The sequence below is a fragment of the Otolemur garnettii genome, unplaced genomic scaffold (genome assembly GCF_000181295.1).
Source record: "Otolemur garnettii isolate 467f Iridium unplaced genomic scaffold, OtoGar3 scaffold00039, whole genome shotgun sequence".
Classification (NCBI taxonomy): domain Eukaryota; kingdom Metazoa; phylum Chordata; class Mammalia; order Primates; family Galagidae; genus Otolemur; species Otolemur garnettii.
In genome coordinates, this window is record NW_003852434.1 from 9,261,547 (window position 1) to 9,284,141 (window position 22,595).

The following is a 22,595-nucleotide window of genomic DNA, read 5'->3' on the forward strand; positions in this document are numbered from 1 at the left end:
ATATGCTATTTTTTTAAAGATGCAGTAATTGATGAAATTAGCATTTGTCTTACAATCCCAAGCTAAGCTATATTTAGTGTTGTATGGTTTTAGTTTGGGGTTTAAAATGCAAAATGGTCTTGACTTTAAAATTTTACTTCTATAAGAAGGGCATAATTTTTCAAAACATCTTAGTTCAATGATTAAGAAAATTTAATGTGGAAAATATTCCTGCAATTTTTCTAATAGAAAAATTTCTAATTTCATCATTTATCCTTTGCTAGGACCCTGGGTGGAGAGAACTAATTGGTTTACAAAGTAGCCTCTTTCATTATCAGTTCCCTGTGGTTTTTAATAGAGGGTTTTTATATAATGAAATTGGCATCTCTGTTTAAACTCTACTGTGCCTGGAGTTCTGCTTCTGGAGCAACAAAAACTCTTCTTGCTCTTTGACACACCAGACTCATGTCAAGTGTTATAAAATTGTTTTCAGGCACCGTTTTCGTTTTCTCTTAAAACAGTTGAGACCCTAGTTTGTTCAGTAATTTTCACCTTACTGAGTTTGGGGACTTGAAGCAGCACCAATGATGTATTAACCCAGAGAGACAGACAGTGATCTCAGCTCTCTATATACATTCCTTTCACTCATGGTTGAAATTTAGTTTTTAGTCTTTCATCATTTCAATTAATTTTGATTCTGTTTATTAATTTAAGGATTATAAATATGCATAAGTAATGTCATCAGGTAAACTGAGGGGTGAGTACAAACTGTAATCCTTAAGAAATCTAAAATTTGGGAAACAACCATGCACACAAATAAGATTTATTCTGGAATGTGATCTGGATGCTCTTGAGTGCATACAGAAATAAAGATTCATTCTTCCTGGAAGGATTAGAGAAAATTTCTTCAAAAATATGGGCCTGGTGTTTTTGGAAATGAGGAGGATTTCAACAGGTGGTAATAGGTATACAGTGAAATGAATGTTTGCATAGATGAATTGTGAGCAAAGTCCTGAGGCAGCCAAGTGCACAGTGAGTCCTGGACGGCTGGATAATCTGCGGGGTGGAGGTTAAAGCCAGAGAGTGACTGGGAAAAGAGGAGAGGAAACCTTCAAATTCGGATCATTGACTTATTTTTTAAATGAATTATTCATTTAGTCTTTCAACCAATATGTATCCAGTATCTAAACTATATCAGGCATTTTGTTAGATTACAAATAAGACTTAACATTCTTAATAAATTATAGTGCTGGAATATTTTAATGATCACCTCACCAGGTTTAATTATTTATCTGTCTGTGGTTGAAGAGAACTCTTTCATTTGTATTATTTTGACCAAAATTTTATTTTTTTCTGACAATTTGGTCACGCTTCTGTCTGAGACAATTCCAAAGTATTTATTCTCTCAAAGCCGATTGTTTCAAAATTCAGACTCTTTCAAATTTTAGGAATCTGATATAGCCTTTATATATTATGTAAAGCAGTGTCTCCTAATCACATTATTCAGACATTTTGCTGTTATATAAATAAATTAATTATACAAGTAGATAAATAGAAGCTATAAGTATTCACAAGTTAGCTTAGTTCAGGTTTAGTTTCACATGAATTCTGGTGGCAAATATAGGAAAAAACTTTTAGTTTTTAAAGATTCTGGATTTCAGAGGTATGGATAAAAGACAGTTGACCCTTATTGTATGAGGTAAACTAAAACCTCCAATTTTCTACTCTAAAACACTATATCTGTGCTATTTATTTCTTAAGTGCAGGACTTTAAGCTTAGTGAGGTTTATTGCTTCTCCTCCTTTTGGCTAAAATCAAGTGTTAGTAAACATCAATGGTTGGTTCAATTAATTGATTTCTTTTTCCATCCACTGTATATCATGTTGCTGTGGATCTGATGAAGTCTGACTCTTAATCATTCATCATCAAACCTATTCTATTTAGCTCTTCCTGGTTCCAGCATTTTTTTCACCTGAAAATTTTTGTCACTCATTTCCAGCCACTGTTAAAATCTAAGTGTGGCCTTCTGCGAGAGTCAGTTCCCACACATTGACACGCCAGGCTAAATGGCCATGACCTAGGAACTCACTCAAAGTACAGCCTCAATTTATCATATTATTCACAAGGATATTTAATAAATTTTATCAAATTCCTTGCTGAATCCAACCATGCAAAATTATTTCCTCAAGGAAATCAGTTAACTTTAGTATAATTTGCTTATTTGAATCTGTGTTTTATATTTGTTATTTTTTAGACCAAGGCTTTACGTGAAGTATATACAGTTTTCACTGTGGGATCATCTCTCCTTTTTCCCGTTAGACAACTTGAATAATCTTTGCCTCTTTTTTTCTACTTCCCATCTCCCCACTTCCATGTTTCACAAAGATTATTAAGAATATCTGAATTTATATCAACTCCACATCATCAGTCAGGTCTTCTGCATTTGATAGAATTAATTCCAACGTAAATTACCCGTCCCATACACATACTGTGTAACTATAAACTGCATTTTTACAACGACCAAATCAGAATTATGTAGCAAGACTCATTCCAGCACTTCAGTGAGTTATCTTTCTGTACAATTTATTAGGATAACTGGAAGGCTATTAGGATAATTAGGAAAGCATCATACTGTTTCAGTTATATGATCTCCAGAATGCTTCTCTCCCTTCCCCTCTTCCCTCTTTCCTTCCATCTTTTTTTTCATCATCTTTTTTATTGCAATTTTTGGCCAGGTCTGGGTCTGAACCCGCCACCTCTGGGATATGGGGCCAGCGCCCTACTCCTTTGAGCCACAGGCGCCGCCCTTCATCTTCTTCTTATTAAATGTATTTATATCTATTACCCATTCACTTCTGGCTTTGCCAAATTCTTATACTAGTTTATGCATTTTTTTATATGCTGATTTTCAGTTGGCTTTTGTTGAATGAATGAAACCTCCAGTTAATCTACTCTTATCTTCATAAGCAGAGTAAATGTCTTTATTGACAAAGGGAACATGTGATTCTCAGATAAATATGTCAAAAAGTATCTGGAACAATCATATAATTTACTTAATTATAGTAAATATTTTTGGTTTTTTGCTGTTTTTGTTTTTGTTTTTTTGAGACAGAGTCTCAGTCTATTACCTGGATTAAAGTTTGATAATGCTTTATCTTCTCATGAGGTGATGGCCGTGGCTCATTTACCCCCTGCACATTGTTGTGGCTAGCCAAGACTTCACCTGACGTAACCTCACGGGTTTTTACCAGTTTTGTTTATATAGACATGGTCTACCTCCTAGAATTACATGGAGTAGAGAAAATTAAAGTTTAGGGGACTAACATGCCCAGCTGGTAGTATCCTCTACTTTTCTGGCTCTACTTTAAACATAGATCAGTTGGTTGACCTATCTCTCTATCGATATCTATATTTGCTTGAAGAAAGGGGAAAATGAATTGACCTCAAGGTGTATGGGGTGTGAGCAGGTGTTAAGTTTTCTAGGAATGCCAGGGCATAATCATTGAATGAGAGAAATTAATTTGGGTGTTCTTTTAGATAACCATACTCACCTGTGATTAGGATATAAGCAAACACTAAATCCTGCTATTTGTAAACTTATCCCCTTGATAGAAATCAATATGTGATTAAACTAAATTATGCATTGAACTCAGAATAGTTCTTGAAAAGTTTCATATATATATGTTTGAGATGGTCATTGTCCTTTTAAACTATCACTTTTATATCAACAAATCTATTCTCCTAATAAATTATTTCATCAAATATTAGGAAATGTGTATTTTATTATATCTGTTTGGATTAGACACATTGATTCCCTCTAACAAGATTTGTCTATGCATTCCAAACAGTTCATTGGAACTGATATTATTGGCTATTAAGGCCAATTCTTTTTTTTTTTTTTTTAAATAACTTTATCAACTTATACATTGGTGGATATATTTTGCAGGTGATTTTATCTGTGCTCACAAATGTTTGCGTGCATCTACATACGTGTATAATATTTAGTTTTGATTAGCCTGCTTGTGAAGTGTTTGTACAGGTAAACAAGGGGGGGTGTATGTGAGATTAAAAAGCAGTCATCACATTGTAGAAATCAGAGAGTTTGACCTTTTTTTTTTTTTTCTTTTTAGCTGTTAATAATAAGAGTAGTTTTATACTGTCACAGAATAAACGAGAATGGGTTTTTGTATATGATTCTTAAGGGAAGCAATAGTGACTCCCTTACAAAAGGCACAACAAACTTCATGCCACCTGAGAGGCGGTAAACCAAAATTGTTTTCAGGTTGTGCCTTGTGGCTGCAGATAACCCAACCTCTGCCTGGTCAACGGTGTGTTCTACCTCGGAAAACAGTCTTGTCATTTATTTATAAATCGTTTACTGCAGATTCTGCCTCTCGAGAGTTTAGTTTAATAAACAAATCAGCGCACACAGAACAAGCCCGCGTGTTGACTCCGCGCGCCCGTCACGGTGAATTTCCAGCCAAACGTGCGCCTTTTGTGGCTCAGAGGCCGCGCCGGGCTCGTTTGCTTAAGCATCCACCGCTGAATCGAAGTCCTTGATCAAGTAATTGAAGTTCAGGCATCAGGTATCAAAGCGGCGCGGGCCGGCGGGCGCTGCCCGGCCCGGCCCTGTGCGCGCAGCCCCGGCGGTGGCGGCCCGGGCGCCCCTTTGTGCGGCCGCAGCTCCTCCGAGTCATGAATGTTTCAGCGCGCGGCGCGGGGCGCGGGCCGCGCGGCCAGGTGTGAGCTGCAGGTTGTCGCCGACATCTGTTCCAGCGGCGGCGGCGGCGGCCTCCCCGGCCCGCAGCGAGCGGCAGGATTGTCAGCCGAGGTGGTTGAGAGCGGCAGAACCGTTTTGGTCTCACTCTCGCTGCCTGGAGGCCTGAGACAGCAAAGGTAGGAGTGGGGGTGGACACAGCTGCGCTCCCAAACTTGCCTTAGGCACAAATAAGAGATCTAATGTAGTATGACTCCGCTGTGGTGGGGAGACGAGGACAGAAAACCACTTCAGAGACAACTTAACGCTGCAACATCTGCCGCCAAGTTTCCAGGGAGTGACAGGGGACAGCAGGTACAGATCGAAGTCTCCACATAAACAGCCTCCATTAAGCCACGGGCTCTTTGAAGGGCCTCCATCAAACGTGCTGGAGTCCGCAGCAGGAGTTTGTTTGGTTTTCAAAGCAGTGTTTTGTTTTTCGCAATAACAAGGTAATTTATAAATGATGCATTACCATGCCTTCTCCTTTTTGATTTGAAAAGAGAGAGAGACGCAGAAAGGCAAAGGAAGAAGAAAGCGCAGCGTTAGTTTTGGAGTTGTTCCACAAACCAATTAAACCTCCAAGGAGCTTCTTGGCTGTCATCGAGGTTATGTTAACCTTCACAAGGCAGCCTCAGCAGCGGTGAGCAGAGACGTGTGTCTACTGCAGTCCAGGAACCCCAGTAGCACCGGTGAAGTACCTCTAATATTTGTTTTTAAACTTATATGGTAGGGGTCCTTACCATACGGAGGAGAGATTAGTTTTTTGGGAAATTTTTTGGTAAGACAAAATTTAGAAAATTGTACTTTGTTTCCTATTCATAAAGGCTTCATAATTATAGTTGTATATTAAAAATAAAATGGTAAGGCAAAAAAGTAAGCAAGGATTTTCTTTTGGGGGGGGGTCCCCCTCCATGACTCATATCCAGAAAGAACAAACTCAAGAATTTGTTTTCACTGGATATTGCAAAATCTCCTAAATGTGCACACCTACAGTATATGGCATACTAACCAGAATTGGCTAAAGTGTTAGCTGCACAGCAAAGTTCCAGAGTATGGGAAACTGGTGAGGATTCTGAGTGATGTATATTATTATCATTCATAATGCTTAGGTTTCCCCACTAGATGAAATAGCCCCTTGACTACTCTGAGATAAAGGGAGGGCTGCAGACTCAAGGTATCCTTTGGAGCTAAACTAGCCAGGGAGCAGTGGCCTGGGGACAGCCGCCTAGGGTGTGGCAGACTTTTCATACTGGTGGTGAAAAGGCAATATAAGTACTGTACCTAGTTCCCAATATGTCGAAGATTTTGTTAATTGTGCAGCTGTAATTTTGTTTTTTGAAATGATTGATGGCTGCTTTCTTTTTTTTTTTCTAAAAAAGTCCATTTTGACAGAACACAACCCTACTCCTTCAATTTTTATCAATAAAAGTCTACAGCAAAGCCAGACAAAAATAGCAGAGAACGTAGGTAGCACAAGTTCATTTTAAAAAACAGAGAAGCCTGATAACCACAAAGGCAAACGATTTGGACTCTACTTTTTCTTTTCTTATTCACCTCTAGTTCTGTCATTGATGGTCCTGAATTCTCAGGCTGAAAACAACTGGCCCTGCCCTTTCTAGTGGCCATGTCCTCAATGACCACTGGGAATCCCCTGGAGCTCTCAAATCACCCAGTGTTTACTGCGTAGTGCTGTTAAACCACTAACTCACTTCATCTTCAAATTGAATAAGCATCTTGCTAGCAGAGATTGTTACACCACACTTCAGTTATGGTCCCCCACACAATCGCCACATGTGTAAGGTGTAAACCACTTGTGGGTCTTTCAGAAGAGATTGGAACCTTAAACCTTCACTCAATTGATTTGATATTTCACCTCTCTTCAGTGTCAGGGATTATACTGATAATGACAGTATTTTTTTTTTAAATTAATTTTTAAAATATTTTTATTGATTCTATGGGTTAATGCCATTATTTCAAAAGTTATTATTTAAAAAACCCTACATTCTTAAACTTAGTTTTTAGGTTTCATGTAAATATTTTGTGTCCTGTAGTTGAACTTTGTGATAGATCTTAGGGGCGGTAAGGAAACCTTTTATTTTAGCCTCCATCTTACTGCGTAGAAAATGACCCTGGTGCTTTCATAGTCTTCCTCTTTTATATTAAAATGGTTGTTCCATTTTTAATGATTATTTATATTAAACTGATTGTTTACCTTTTATTTCTGGAAAATCTGAGATTTATCATAGATTGTTAGGCTAATTCTGATGTGGCAACACTGGAGAGACTAACCACAAAACCTTTCTACCCTTTAAATTGCCACTAGAATCTTTCATTGTTATTATCTCTTTCCTTTACATTTAAGGACCTGTTTAAAATACCATTAAATCTTGTTTAAATTAATTGAAGTAATTAAATTTGGTTTATGCATATTTGAAAGATACATTTTTACTAGATAATGTTTTACTGCAGTAACCCATGTTATAAACATGCCGTTATTACTATCAGTATAATCCACTGACTGATTCAGGAGTGTGTGTATTTGTATATATGAAAGTGTGTATGTTTACTATAAATATGTAGAGAGATGTTCCTGCAGATCTTTTTTCAGCGTGTAGGTCATCTACCATGTTTCAGTGGAATATAACAAATTCATGAAATAGAATTCTTTATGACACCATTTCTTAGCTTGAATGAAACCATCTCTTATTATATATAAGCTACTTATATATAAGTGGCAAAGCTTGACTTAGTGGGATTTCCTGAAGTGACACACAGAATATGCAAAATTTAATCATTTGAATTACAAAAATATTAATTTTTTCAAAGAACATAAATAGAGCTAGCATACTTAATAATACTACTCCTCTGCCCCTGAATCTATTTGATTAAAGTTGATCAGCAACTTTTTGATAATCAAGGAAGAAAATTTATTAGTCTAAGCACCCTTTTCTCAAATTAATCTACTGATTTAAGAAATTTAACTTGTTTTTCCATCTTCTGTGAATTTTGAGGCACTGAGAGAATACTTTAAAAATATTAAGAGTTAACCTCTGTTGTCTAGGGTTCAACTTGTTATTTAGTTAGGTACGTACACAGCTTTGATGTGGAATACCTTGAAGATATCACTTAAATCATCCAATTAGGAGCAGAAATGTCTGCACACATATAATTTTAACTTTTTTCTATTTTTGATTACTTTTACAAACTCTTTTATATATTTTTTATTATAGAGGGTGAAAGTATGTATTTATTTAAACTTTGTTGTATTCCACTGGAACAGACGGTTGCTGGTGACATATCACATATCCCTGTATATATGTACACACACTTCTAAGTCAGACAGACAGTGAATTTTAATCACATTATAATTTCTCATAATTTAGAAACACCTATGGTATTCTGTATATATTAAAAAATTTATACATACACAGATTTTATTTTAGAGCTCAGAAGACAGTCCAAGGGGAAAAACAGAGAGTTCATTGCTTACAGAGTATGTTGTGATGATGCTATCTGTCTGCTGGGCCCCCATTTATAAGTTTAGGTCAAAGAAAGCTTCATGACTCAGTGAAGGAAACTAAGTTGAGTAGGAGGCTTTTCTTGCCCCATCATGCTTAAAAATGTACTTTTAGTAATGCATTATACATGATGCAAATATATAAATTTAAGGAGAAATGGATTTTTCTGATTTCTAAGTAACCTTCATTTCCTTTTTTTATTTACAAATAAACACTAGGATTTTTATAGTATGATCAATAACATGTAGTAATAATAAGTACTTATAACCACTAAGTAGTTTCTCTTTCAAATTGTCTTATATAATCTTTATATTTTCTATAATTTTACTGTGATCAAATTATAACCTCTAACTTTTGAGGGGTTTGAAACATCTCATTTTGAGGTATAAAATAAAAAAAGTTTTTCATGCTTTGTAGATAGCAAAGAGTTAAATAAGAAAGAAAAGAATACCGGTGGATATTCATTGACAATTTTACTTTTTCTAACTATAGATTAGAAATTTAACACATTTCAATTTCAAAGGATTATATGAAATTTCCTTTCTATTATCCTTATGCTTTTTAAAAGTAAATGATATTGGGATAGTTTTTGCAAACTTGTTTCAGTTTCAAAATTTTATTCTCTGATATCTTTCTCCTAAAAGAACTCTTTTTACTTAGAAAACATGGCAAAAAAGATGTTTCTGATTTCTCAAAATTCATATTCCCTTAATTCTTATCCGGCAAGTCAGTGTAATGGAAATAACACATGTTGCAGAGGTAATATTTATTTCATAATCTTGTTCAGTACTAAGCATATTTATATTTTGAATCAAAATTAGAGACTTCTAACACCTTTTTAAAAAATCAAGCACTGTATCCTTCTTAAAATACAATTTTCTACTAGGGCCGTTTCCCTACACTAACGATTTTTAAGACATTGCATTGTGAATTCAGTATATTTTATTCAAATGGCTTTAAGACCTTGCACTAGTTAGGTCTGGGAACCCACCCTCCCTTCCTCACTCATGTGTCTCCCTTGCCTAACAGAGGCAGAAAGTCGGTAAAACACTTAAAAAAATACATAGCATCCAGATAAAAGTTCTGATGACAGATTACTCTGTTATCTTCTCTAACTCTTTAATTTGTCTCCCTTCCCCTATATCCTCCTATTGATTGATTTGTAAGTTTTAACCCTTGATTCTCTGTTTCGCTCAAATCCCACTTTTCCCTAGAGAACAGGTGGACTTCCCCTGTTTCGCCATTGTCTCCAGGCACATCATTCTTAGAGAATTCTGTCCTCCTTCCTGACTTCTACTTGCATGTCTCGAAGAGCTTAGATGAACTTTCCACTTGGGTGCCCGGTGGTTCCTGCAGTGTCTGTTTTCAGCTCGGCTGAAGGATAGTCTTCCTACATTCAGATTTGGGGATCTGACTCTTCTCTCAGTCATTGGCTCTGTTCACCTGTTGTATCTGAGCTACAGCCCAGTGGACGTCACTGTGGTTCCCACACTCCGTGCTCAGAACCAAGATGTCTAACTTCCCAATCTGAGTACAGTGTCCTGTGGCACTAGATAACATTATTACTCTACAGTATGCATGAGACATTGATTTGAGGAACAGAATTTTGTTTGTTAATGTCCCTCTTAGTATTACTATAATTAAGGATACGGATGAACTCTTGAGGGATATATAGTGATTTGTAAGAGATACATCATTTGAATTTGTAGAATTAAAAAATTTCTGTTATTATTACTCATTATTTTATCTTCATTACTCCAGAAACTAAGCTACTGAGAAAATTAAGATGGGACAATTTTGAAATTTGACAAATTTGAATGATTTCCTTTAAAGATATGGCTGAGGATGTGGATGCATAAAAATGTTATTTATATAGCTAAAATTTGTCACTCGGGGACATATAATTAACTCTATTAAACATTTTTTGAATTATAAAAGCATGACACAGTCATCCTTCAGGTTAAATTTGGAATGAATGAAGCTTGTAATTTTTATTCTCTTTTTCAGGATATGTTTATCCTTTTATTGCTTGCAGCTGCATTTTTCTCATTTTTTCTAAGACAGATTTAATCTTTATTTCATATTTGACCCAAGGAAAGTTTTCAATGATAGGAATTCTTGTGAAGACTGTATTTGTTCCAGGAAAATATTATATTTTAATGTCGATCAGTCTCTTGCATAATCATCTCGTTAGTCCAGTTCACAGAAATGCTGGCTCTTCTCAACAAACTGCGAAGGAGGCTGACGATTTAATTCTGTTCCTACTCTTTAGAAGAGGTGCGATGGCTTTAATTGTCTCCTGAATCCAGATTTATGAACTAGTCCTGTGCTCTTAACTAGATTAGTTCTTTTTCTATTAACTGCTTTAAGTAGGGCAGCTGTCCGAGCTTTTGGTTGTAAATTGCTAATGTCTACTTCATTAATCTCAGATACAAAAACCAGCAGATAACAGGATCAAAGTTTCAGGGCCTCGGGTTTTCACAGCCTGAAATGAACAGGGTAGGGAGGCAGTGGGGGATTGAACTGATGTGAGGAAGTGTTACTTTGGGGAAAAGAGGATGACTTCTTTCATTAATCTTAATTAATTGCCAAGAGTTTTAAGTCTGAGTTATTAACACTGATGTTAAGCTCTTAATACATTGTTCATGCTCTGGCATCAGATGCTCTTCTAAGAGATAGGAAGCTTGGGAAGGAGAGAAGCCTGTGTGTGTGTGTTTGTATCTCATATAAATATTTTCATTTGTATCTTTTAAGCATTTCTCTGGGTTAATATTCAGGCCTTTGCCTTTTGACAGAGAGTGTAGGGCAGTTAGGAATGATAAGACAAGGATCAATAAATCCAGATAAAATCTCTAGTTGTAGCAGCAGAAGTAAATGTGAATAATACTGCTTTCCTGTTTACCAGCATACAAAATATTAATAGTACTACTTCACTGAAAAGGAAACGTCCGATTATGAAGTGCAATAGCAGGAGGGAGAATCAGGAACTAGAAAAGGGGAAAGAAAAGAACAAAGGCCGGTGCAGCGGCTCAGGCCGCGGGGAGGTGGGAGGATCACTCGGGCTCAGGAGTTCCAGGCAGCCTGAGCAGGAGGAGACCCTATCTCTACTAAACGTAGGAAAAAACTATCCAGATCCATTTCCTTCAGCCTAGGAGTTTGAGGTTGCAGTGAGCTGTGATGAAACCGTGGCAGTCTAGCTGGGGTGACAGAGCAAGGCGCTGCCTCAGACAGAGAAAAAAAAAAGGAAAATGAGATGAAAAATGAGGAAGCAATGATGATTTCACTGAACAACTTGCAAGCAGTAGGAAGAGGAAGTGGTGGGAGTAATAGAGTGCAAAGCCTGTGTTTTTAAGGTTGCATATTTCGCGACTGCACCCCTCATCACTTGCAGGTAAACAGATTGAAACTTGCAGAGACTAAGGAGACTTTTCTTAAAATCTGGCTGTTCCATTTGTATCATCTGGTTCATGGCCCTTTACAATGGAGTCCATGTTATTATTCTGTGATACTTTTCATTGTGTAATTGCAACTAATAATGTTAATTATGAGTGTTTTTGCTATCAAAAAATGGCCTGTAATTCTACAAGGGAGAAATCTTTATAAGATGGATAAGGCTTACAACTTCAGATATACGATCTCTGGATTATATCTCGTGTTCTCCATTCATTTGGACAAAATAAAAAGAAAAGCTCTGTAATGAAAATACACACTGCACCAAATTATTATAGGTTTTTTTTTTTTGGCTGGGACTAGGTTTGAACCCACCACTTCTGGCATATGGGGCCGGTGCCCTCCGCTTTTGAACTACAGCTGCCGCCCAAATTATTATAGCTTTTACACATATATGTTGCCTCTGATGATAGCAAACTAAATTTCAGTGCTAACATGTGCCAGTGGCTTGAAGATTATTCAATTATTTGTCCACAAATTTAAAATCACAGGTTTCGCTTTGAGACAATGTTTCTTCTTTTGGCTTTGAGACAATGTTTCTTCTTTGCGGCAATGTTATCTTCCTTCCATGTAAATTGGAATACATAACTTTGGAAAAGGGGAGGACACTTTCTTTCCATCGGAAAGATTTAGAACATAAATTCAGCCGATAGTCACCGAGTGCCTGCTCTGCCTTAGGTAGACTTAATTGTGATCTCATTTTTGTTTTCATGGTGCTAAAAATTAGGTGTCATACTGTTCCCACTTTACAGATGAAGAGTATGAGACCCAGAGATGTTAGGTGAATTAGACGAGGTTACAATGCCGAAAAGGAACAGTTTAGATGGAGCCCCAGGTTTTTGATCCCTGGCCAAGGAGTGCTCTATTATTCCATGCTGTCATTTTATAGTGCAACACTTTATCCTTCTCCCTATCTAGGAAATAACTGACTAACTTAGGGAACTCATAGATAGGAAAGCCCTTTCAAAATGGAACCTGATTCACCTGGTACCCAAGTGATCAGTTTTGTATCTATTTCTTTACTGATCAATTATTTGGGGATGTATTCAGAATGCATGCCTATTACTAATGTACATTAAGTTTTACATGCATCTGCAAATAAAATATTTAGAAGTGGCAAGAAATTCCACAGAAATTCCATATGCTGTGTAGAATAAGGAGGTTTTGCTTCACAATGGACGTCAGAAGTTAGGTAATTCAACCCTTTGCTGTACTGTAGCTTCCACCCCATTTGGATTCTACCCCAGAAAGAAAAAACATTCAAAGGCCCAAGAGGGTTGAAATAGCTTATGTATTCCAGAAATTGCATGTTGCCTTTTAGGCTGCAGCAATAGGTTGGGAGCTGGGGTGGGGGGGTAGGTTATAGGAAGAAGGCAGCATGTTAGAGCACGTCCTAGAGCCCTGGATGGTTGGCACATGGGGAAGAACATTGCCCCGGGAGCCAGCGGACCTGGGATTGTGTGTGCTGGTTCATCGGCTGCAGCCTGGCACAGCCTTCCTTATCTCTCTAGTCCTCAGTTTTCTCATTTGTATATTAAGAAATAAATGATCGCAAAGATATCTTTGAATTCTAGCAGTTTTTTTCTTTTATCTAATTCCTGCCCACCCAGCCTTAAGAAGATGCAGCTTTCCCTGTAATGCTCATCAGGGCACCCCAAGACCTCAGAGGGGAGGCCATGGCCTCTCAGAGAGGAGGCAGTAGTAATTTTTGATAGAGGCGGCACTTGTGGCTCAAAGGAGTAGGGCACCGGCCCCATATAGTAGAGGTGACCAGTTCAAACCCAGCCCCAGCCAAAAACTGCAAAAAGAAAAAATAAATAATAATTTTCGATAAATGAAAGAATTAATGTGGATTTAAAAGTCTAGTTTATTGTTTTAAAATGTTTAAATTCATACTTTTTTAGTATTTGGACATTGCATGAGGCCAGCAATAATTAATAAATATGTAAACATTTTACAAGTTATTGTAAGATTTAAAAGGGGGCATTCATCCCCATAATACTCTAAAACATGTTCAAATGGCAACAAAAATACTATAATTATAAATCCCTCATGGATATTTTGCTACCATTACTCTTTAAAATAAATCAAAAATAACTACATATAAGAAAGTACAGATTTAAGAGATCTGTGTATGTATTTAAACTTTATGCCAGTTTTCGGTCTATAAGATTTGTCTATTTCCTGCTGATTCTCTTCTTTCAAAAAGAGATTCATCTGTGCTATGAGATTATCTCCATTGTCATTTTGATATGTTGTATTTGACTGCCTTGTGTTACAACTGCAAAATAATTTAATCACAGCTATCATTTTAATACTGTTATCAGCAGAGGCGTTCTAATGTGTTCCTGTCATTAAATATATATAGACACATGCCACTGTCCTCCCACTGGGTCACCCTGAAATTGATTTTCCAACTTGAGCTAACAGTAGTGGGCAAACGTTAAATGAAAATCAATCACTTTGATGTAAATCAGCTAAATACACTTCTTTTATTAAGTGGTCTTTTTCCTTAGCGCTATCTAGATGATTAAGAACACTTATCTAGCCTCTGACCTCTGGCCCCAGGAGGATTTTACCAAACCTCTAGGGACAGTGGTTTGATACAACTTTACTCTAACATAAGAGTTATCTTATTCTTTATCTAATCACAAAGTCTTAGGCCCTTAACATTTTAAACATATCAGAAACTTTTCATTAAGAAGAGGATGTAATAGAACTAGAAAAGTATTTGCTGAAGGAGGAGGGCAGCATGAGGCGGGATCTCACCTAAGGTGCACATCGTGAGGGTGTGCGACACGCCCTCTGGCTGAGGGGCTCTTTGACAAGTGGAACTTTACCCTGGAAGTGACAACAATGTATCCTAAATATTGTGACCTCATCTTAATTTAGGGGAAAAAAAGTATTGTTGGGAAGTATAAGGATCTGTTAAGACATGGGAAAACAGAAATCTTCAGCTTTATTTTTAAAACAAGGGGAAAAAAAATTGAAAAGTCAGAAAAGGTTTTGGTATAACAAATCTTAGATAATTATACTGATGAGACAGGGAAAATATCCGAAGTTGGGAAGCCTGACATTGGACGTTAAAACTTGAAGAAAGCACTCAACCCTGTGGTCAAAGGAGTAGAGCACCAGCCCCATATGCTGGAGGTGGCGGGTTCAAACCCAGCCATGGCCAAAAACTGCAAAAAAAAAAAAAGAATATAGCTTGTAAGGAAGTCAGCATACATTACCATCATTATTAATATTATTAGCAAATGGTAAAAAAAATCAGCATAATCTATAGAGGAGCAGCTACTGCTGAACACTGTATTGGAAATCTTACACATGTCACTCAAATTCTGAAAATGTCACCAGGTAAAATATTTTTATCCCCATTTTAAAGATAAGGAAACTGAAGCTTAGAACGGACAGATAAGTTGCCCATCATGTGGTTAATGAGTGGTATTAACTCTACGTAGGTTACTGAAAAGTTTAGCTTACCAGGTAAGTTTTGCTACAACTTATGTTTCAAAATTTAGTGGTCACTTTTACATCCAAAGCACAACAGTTTTAAAGTCAATGCTTTAATTATAACGTATAGGCTCATATATTGAACTGAGAAAATTGTAACAGTGAAATCAAATTGAAAAAGCCAATACATGAATAGAAAGTACAAGTACTAGTGAACGTTAAATTAACATAGCAGACCCTGGTGACTACCTAAATGTAAGATATTAAAATGTAAATATTAGGCATTTTAATCAAGCATACTTTGTAAATATTAGGGTCAGAAAATTATCTGTGGATTGATTTTTAGTCACCCACAGATACTGTGTAGGAACCAAAGCTTAAGAACAACCATGCACCTTACATACTTAGGAAAAGGGCTAGTGTTTAAAAACAAACCATCATTTTATTCTTAACATTAAAGTATTAAATGTAATCGTTCCTTATCTATAAAACCAAAAGGAAGAGTTCTATCTGGAGGCAAAGATTATGACACGATCCCAAATTATATTTTCCAAATATCAGAGCTTTCAGATTCACTGTAGAAAAGCCATAATTTTTAGTTGAGGATGCTGTTGGCACATTCATATAATTTATTGTTTATAATTCACCCTTAAAATCTAGTTTTCAGACTATTTCTCATCATTTTAGACTTCAGTTTATACTGAATTTAGTGTTTATTCCTCAGATCATTCTCTCTGAGAGCTTGAGCGCTTAGTTTGATCTATGGAGTAACTGGTTCCACTTGTCAAATCTATCCCTTGATCTGTCTGAGAATAGTGTGCCCAAAATCATCTCACAAAAATAGAACCCTGAAATGGTCTTTAAAATACCTCTTTAGTACATTAGTGAAAATTGAGCCCAATAGGCTGCCAGCCATTCTTTTTAAGATACCTCTGTAGAGTGAGAGTTGTGGGAGCGGAAGGTTGTGCAACTGAAGGCCGCCCACCCCCTCAGTCTGCTGTTGTCAACACGGTGTCCTCTGGTGCATCTACCTGGACACTGTGTCCTCTGGTGCATCTGCCTGGACACCGTGTCCTCTGGTGCGTCTGCCTCGACACCATGTCCTCTGGTGCATCTGCCTGGACACCGTGTCCTCTGGCTTATCTGCCTCGACGCTGTGTCCTCTGGTATGTGCTTTCATCCTTAAATTCCTTACCTTTCCCATGTGGAGGCCGAGGTTCCCCATGAGACAGCTGTCTTAGAATCCATTGTTTTGATGACGCATCTTGAAAGACTTTCACGTCTTGACATACTGACATTATCATTGTTATTATTTCGGTGAGAAAATACCTTTTTAACAAATTATAAGAAATAAGTCTCCCTTATTCCCAGGGTATCATTCTGTATACTACCTCTTGTATAAAAAAATAGTAATGATCAGACAGGAATAGTAATGATAAGACAATTTATCTTACTGAAGACTTAAGAAAAATATCCATATAATTTACATTTTAAAGCTTGCATTATAATAATTATACTATACATTTATAAAAAAAATTTGACGGACACTGCTTTGCTTCCAAAATCTTTTTTTGGAATAATAGGCAAGTAAAATTTTGGATTAATAGTATTAATGAAAATAAAATATATAAGATTATAGGTGAATATCTACTACAATTTTCAAATTGTAAGTGCTAGCATTTTTCTTTTTGATATTTTGGAAAACATGAGCACCTAAACACATTTCTGCCTTGCCTTCTAAATTTTTGGTTAAAAAAATTTTTAGTAAAATTAAGCTGAAGAAAATGAGCCATAAGTAGTCAACCAATTATTGTCTTATTTAAGAGAAATAGTTTTTAAAAAATGTAATGATTTATAGATAATCTGCACCTACTAGGAATTTATTATGGTCTAGTCGGGAGGGGGGGAAAGTAAAGCCTCAAAAATTGTAATCCAAAGTAGAGCAAGCAAATTAACAAAAACAAGCAAAAAATATTCAGTTATACGGTCAGTACAGATTCTAATTTCTAATCCATTTCACCACCATTTTATGGCCTCCAAATATATGATAGTGATAAATACTGCATTTTGAAGAAATAAAATGGCATTTTTGCTTTATATGAATTTTCAGTAATGCATACATGAATATATTACAATCTATAATATATAATATGGCAAAGATTTATAACATACAGATGTGCACATACATATACACACACGTGTGCACACATATTAATATATTTGAAAACCCAACAATTATAATATTACATCAGATAATTAAAGGTTTAAAAAATATCCTAGGATTAGGATATGAAAGACTTAATATAAAATAAAATTAACCCTTTCTTCTTGCGCACCATTGAAAACCCAAAATACTTAGTCCACAATTATCAACGTGTTTATAATCTACTCAAAGGACCAAGGATCCACATATAGAAAGTAAAATAATGATATATTTAAATATCAATTCGAGTCAGTAACAAAAGAGATGTTATAGGGACTGCCTAATTAATCTTCAAATGAGTGATCTAGACTCCAATTGCTATTTGAGTTATTAAGGGAGAGAACTTTAGACCAGGAGGAAAGGAAAAGAGATTGGAGTTGATCTCAAAGGATTTGTACAGACACAGAAGATAGGAAATACTGAATTATTGTCTTTGGCAACTTTTGAGCTGTATGTGGGAAATAGTAAGGAATAAATTTAAGTCCTATACATTTTGGAGGGTCTAATACAGCGGTTCTCAACCTGTGGGTCATGACCCCTTTATAACAATAAAAATACACCCTGCATATCAGATAATTTACATTATGATTCATAACAGTAGCAAAATTATAGTTATGAAGTAGCAATGAAAATAATTTTATGGTTGGGGGTCACCACAACATGAGGAACTGTATTAAAGGGTTGTGGCATTAGGAGACATTAGGATGGTTGAGAACACTGGTCTAATGTGTTATATTAGACTAACATTTGGCAATGAGTATCTAGCAAATATTGATTACACTCTTTGTCAAGTTTAACGTTTAAAAAATCCTGAGTCCCTCTAGACTCTATTGAATTTTTTTTTTAATTTTGTATTAGGACTTCATGAAAACAGGTTAGCTTGTGGTTTGTTTTGATTTTAAGTTACTGGCTCAGTGTCAGGCAGGATGCTCTTGGAAGGATTGAAGACAAGAACGGAAGAAGGATGAAACCATTCAGTTAGAAGCCCAGCGAGTGCCAGAGACAGTGTTCCATCAGGACAGGACAGTGTGAATGGAGACGAGGCCCCAGTGAGCCTGCTGACTAAGAGGAGCCAGGTGTGCCTGCAGCTGGGGCACGGGCCCAGCAGGGGGGCCTGAGGACGCTGTCCTGGATTGAGCTTGACACGGAGGTCGAGATGCTCAGTGAGAAGTTAGAAATACTAGATGTGGCCAAAGAGTTAGGCCTAGACACACAAACGAGAGAGGCTGTTTAGATGATTGAAACTGCAGAAGCGTTTAAGCGAGGGAGGGTCCGTTCTGCTCTACTTTAATATTGGACACTTTCCCTCTTGTGCGTCGGACGTGGCGTCTGTTTTAACTTAGAATAGCATCACAACCTCTCCTCAGCGTCTATCCTTATTTTCCAGTTCTTTGCCATTTTTATTTTTTCTTTGTGCTTTTTCTGTGCCGTTTTTGACAGCATTGAACGTACAAAAGCTGAAGTATTTGAATAACTCACAGAGTGGAGTGGGAGTGGGAAGAGGGGAGAAGAGGAAGAGAAAAGGAGAAACAGAAGCTTTGGTTTGGAGGATGTTGAGTCTGTTAGCTGGCCACAGCTATTTTCACAGCTTCGCTCCTTTAAGAGATGTAGATTTATAGCTACCAAGATGTAGCCTTTTTTCTTTCTAAAACAGTTGGGAATTTTGTAAATTAAATTGACAAGAGACTTAACTGAGAGATGAAGGTGTACAGGGCCTTATAAGCCCTTGTATGTGGGAAATGGGTGTTAAAGAATGTTTGATACTGTTAGAGCAGTGGTTCTCAACCTTCCGAATGCCTCCTAATGCCGTGACCCTTTAATATAGTTCCCTATGTTGTGGTGACCCCCAACCATAAAGTTATTTTCATTGCTACGTCATAACTGTAATTTTGCTACTGGTAGGAATTGTAATGTAAATATCTGATATGCAGGGTGTATTTTCATTGTTACAAGGGGGTCACAACCCACAGGTTGAGAACCTCTGTTTTAGAGGAATACAGCACATACTAACTATAGAAATCTTAAACAGACTGGGGCAAGTGTATGAATAGAGATGATAAAGGAATTTTTGGCTATATTTCTACAACCAGTTCTAGGATTGATAACCCAGTGGTCTTAGGATGACTGTTTAGTTAAAAACAAAATTGAACAGATATTGAACAAAATAGGAATTGACGTTTTCTAGCAGTTTTATAGACTTTATTAGAACCATAAATATTCAAAGAAAATAGCTCTGATCTGATAGCTGTTTTTGTTCTTTCTTAATCATAAGATTTTAAATGTAATCATCAGGTATATGTCTTTTTAAATACTAGATAATAATTCGTAAATTATAGTACCTATAAGCTGATGGGTTCCCAGCAAAAACTTTGTATGAATGAAACATGTTTACTGACCGAAAGCAATTTTAGTCTAGATTTGGTCAAGTTGTTCCGGAAAGAACTGGCTTAGGAGAAAACTAAATGCATTACATATTTCTATGTGCCAGCTATGTTACAACGTTCATTTTCTTATTTCATCCCCATTAAAAAAAAATAGGTTCTCCCTTATGCACATGGAAAGTTAACAAAGGTTAAACATCTGGTTAAGTTGTGACTTAAACTCAGTTTCCTGACATCAAAGCTGTCACTTATGTTGGAGTTAGTAACTCATAAAAATAATGTGCCAAAAATGTAAATTCTTGGGGCATTGAAGACATTGAGATTTTGTGTGTTTGTTCTCATGTGGAGTACTCAGCACTGACGTATCTGTCACCTTGCTGCGTTGGCCTCTACTTCCCCTGGAAGATCTCCATCCATCCGAGGTCTGTAGCAGTATGGGCGCCCACCTGGGACGGGGCAGCTGCGACAGCTGAATCCAGCCCTTGTCATCATTAATGACCTGCCTTTGACGCTCTATCCCAGCCATCCTTGTTTAGAGTACAGTGTCTTGCATTAGAATAATCACTACCTGTCACCCTCTATTTACCAGATAGCTGTTAGTCATCCCGGGCCTGTAAACGTCATGTGGTCATGGACCAAACCCATGCTGCATCCTGCGCTCTCCTGCTGTTCGGAGCTGCTCGTACCTCTGTCTTTCCTTTTCTCTCACAATATTTAAATCTTTATACCTACATTTATGGATTTTCATTCTGTCATTCATATTGAAAGGATTATTCTTCTGAGTTCTTAAATAATAGCCAGACTTTTATTAAGGGGTAATGCTTTTCTGAACATAAAGCATGACCAGTGGATATAGAGTCTCTTTTCATCCTGATAATTGACCTGCAGAGCTGCAGGAGAAGTCAGAAGGAGGAACAGTGGTGCTGGCTCAAGGACAAGGTGATGGTGAAACCCAAGAGCGTCAGTTAGGTACAGCAAGGATTATAGTACCTCCCTGAAAACTTTGCTTCACGTCACAGATCAAGGCTACTGAGGAAGGCTTGACGTTTGACATTTCTCCATCCACCTCCTTGTGCTTCTTTGCGTTTAGTCTGAAAGAGACCTACAAGGATTCACTACATAGCTGAAGGGGCAATGAAAAAAAAACTACATCATGATTTTAATCATAAATTGCAGTCCTCATAACGTTGTATGTTTATTGAACGGGTTTAGGAATTCTTTGTCTCAGAGATTGAAGGTTGAGACTTTTTTTTAGCCTTGTATAATCTTTGTTTTGCTTGCAGCCTTATGCACAGGCATCCGTTATGGTTTATTTTATTTAGGAGAGTTAACCTAAAATGTGCTTCTGAATTTCTGTGTATCTTCCTTTGATACTTTAAGAAAACAAAATAAGTTATGCCTGAAATTTGGAATAACACGGGCTTCGTATTTCTTATGTGACTTAGCCCAGCTTTTCTGTCCTAAGACCAGATTCAAATATCAGCTTTCTAATTCACCATCTGATTGGCCTTGAGCAAGTTTCATGACCACTCTGAGTCTTTTTATTTAAACAGAGTTTTTAACAGAGGCTTCTTACCTAAACCACAGAACAGAGAAAATAAGCTGAAGGACTGTTTTTCAATCCTCCAGAGGTTGCTACGTCACTAGCATAAGGCTCGGATGAGGAGTTAGTTTATCTTACGTGATAGATGCTTTTGAGCATTTTGTCTAGATGCCCCCATGGAATCCTGGGTAAGAAAGAATGATGAGGATTTTTTAAAAGCCCACATTACATCTTCTTGCCACTTTTTTCCCCCTCATTCAGAAAAAGCTTTGGTTTTGCAAGCTAGAAATGAATGCAACTAATAATTTATTGTTTATAGTTCCCAGATTTATTACTTAATGAAGAGAAGATTTCTCTGAAGCTAAAATTAATTTATCAAATACCTACCTTCTGGATTCGGTATGATTTTATAACAAAGATGAAAATCAATGACAAATCAGTTTTTACATGGGCTTGTTCAAATCTATATTTGTGAAATTAAGTTTATGCATTCGTTATACTATGGGAAGAAATATTCTTTAAAGTTTTATCCTATCTATTAACAAGGTCCTTAAAAGTAGATACTAATTATTGTGAATGTCTACATGATTTTGCAATAAGTTGTAACATCACTTAAAAGTGACCTTGCTAGGTGAGGGGGAGGCGAGAGAGATGTACAGTGCCTCATGAGAGCAGGTGGAGTGATGCGTATCAGGAGAAGACACTAAAGATTTATTATCTGTGGCAAAGGAAACACAGATCTCTGCTTGTGCAGTAAGTGTTTTTGACACCACCTCAGTAGAGGGTGACTGGAAGGTAAAGGTTAGAAAATGTTCTGCTGGGGCAAAATAATAAACATTTTTATGTTGTTTTTTGTGTTACGAGTTTGTCTTGCTAGTCTTGGTATCGCTTAAAATGTGAATGACGGTCAATGCCAAATCCATCCTTATAAATAGGATCTGGCTACTCCAATAATTAAATTGACCTAACTGAACTAAAGAATAAGAGCAGATTCAGTTGTAAGAGGTGAAGTAATAAAACAGAATCGTTACTTTTTTCATTCCAATTTCATATTTTGCTTCTGAGAACTTTCTTCCCTGTTCACATGAGGGTTTAAAAGAGGATAAATGATATTGATTCATTTCTCTTGGAATTTGAAGGAAGGAGAATAATTTGAGTGGGAAAAACTACAAAACTTGGCAGTGGCTGCTCCCAATGGTCATGTAACAGCTACATGTGACTAAGAAGTGAGGATTTTGATTCAGTTAATATAGTTGGGTTTCTATTTGCTTCCGGCCAAAAGAAGCAGGCAGCTTACACATAGAAGAGC

The 22,595-nt window shown here is 36.8% G+C and overlaps 1 protein-coding gene across 1 annotated transcript in view; it reads left to right on the plus strand.

Annotated features, from left to right (window-relative positions):
• ANTXR2 (anthrax toxin receptor 2) overlaps nt 1-22,595 on the plus strand; it is a 133,356-nt gene that overhangs the window by 80,717 nt on the left and 30,044 nt on the right. The window lies entirely within an intron of this gene.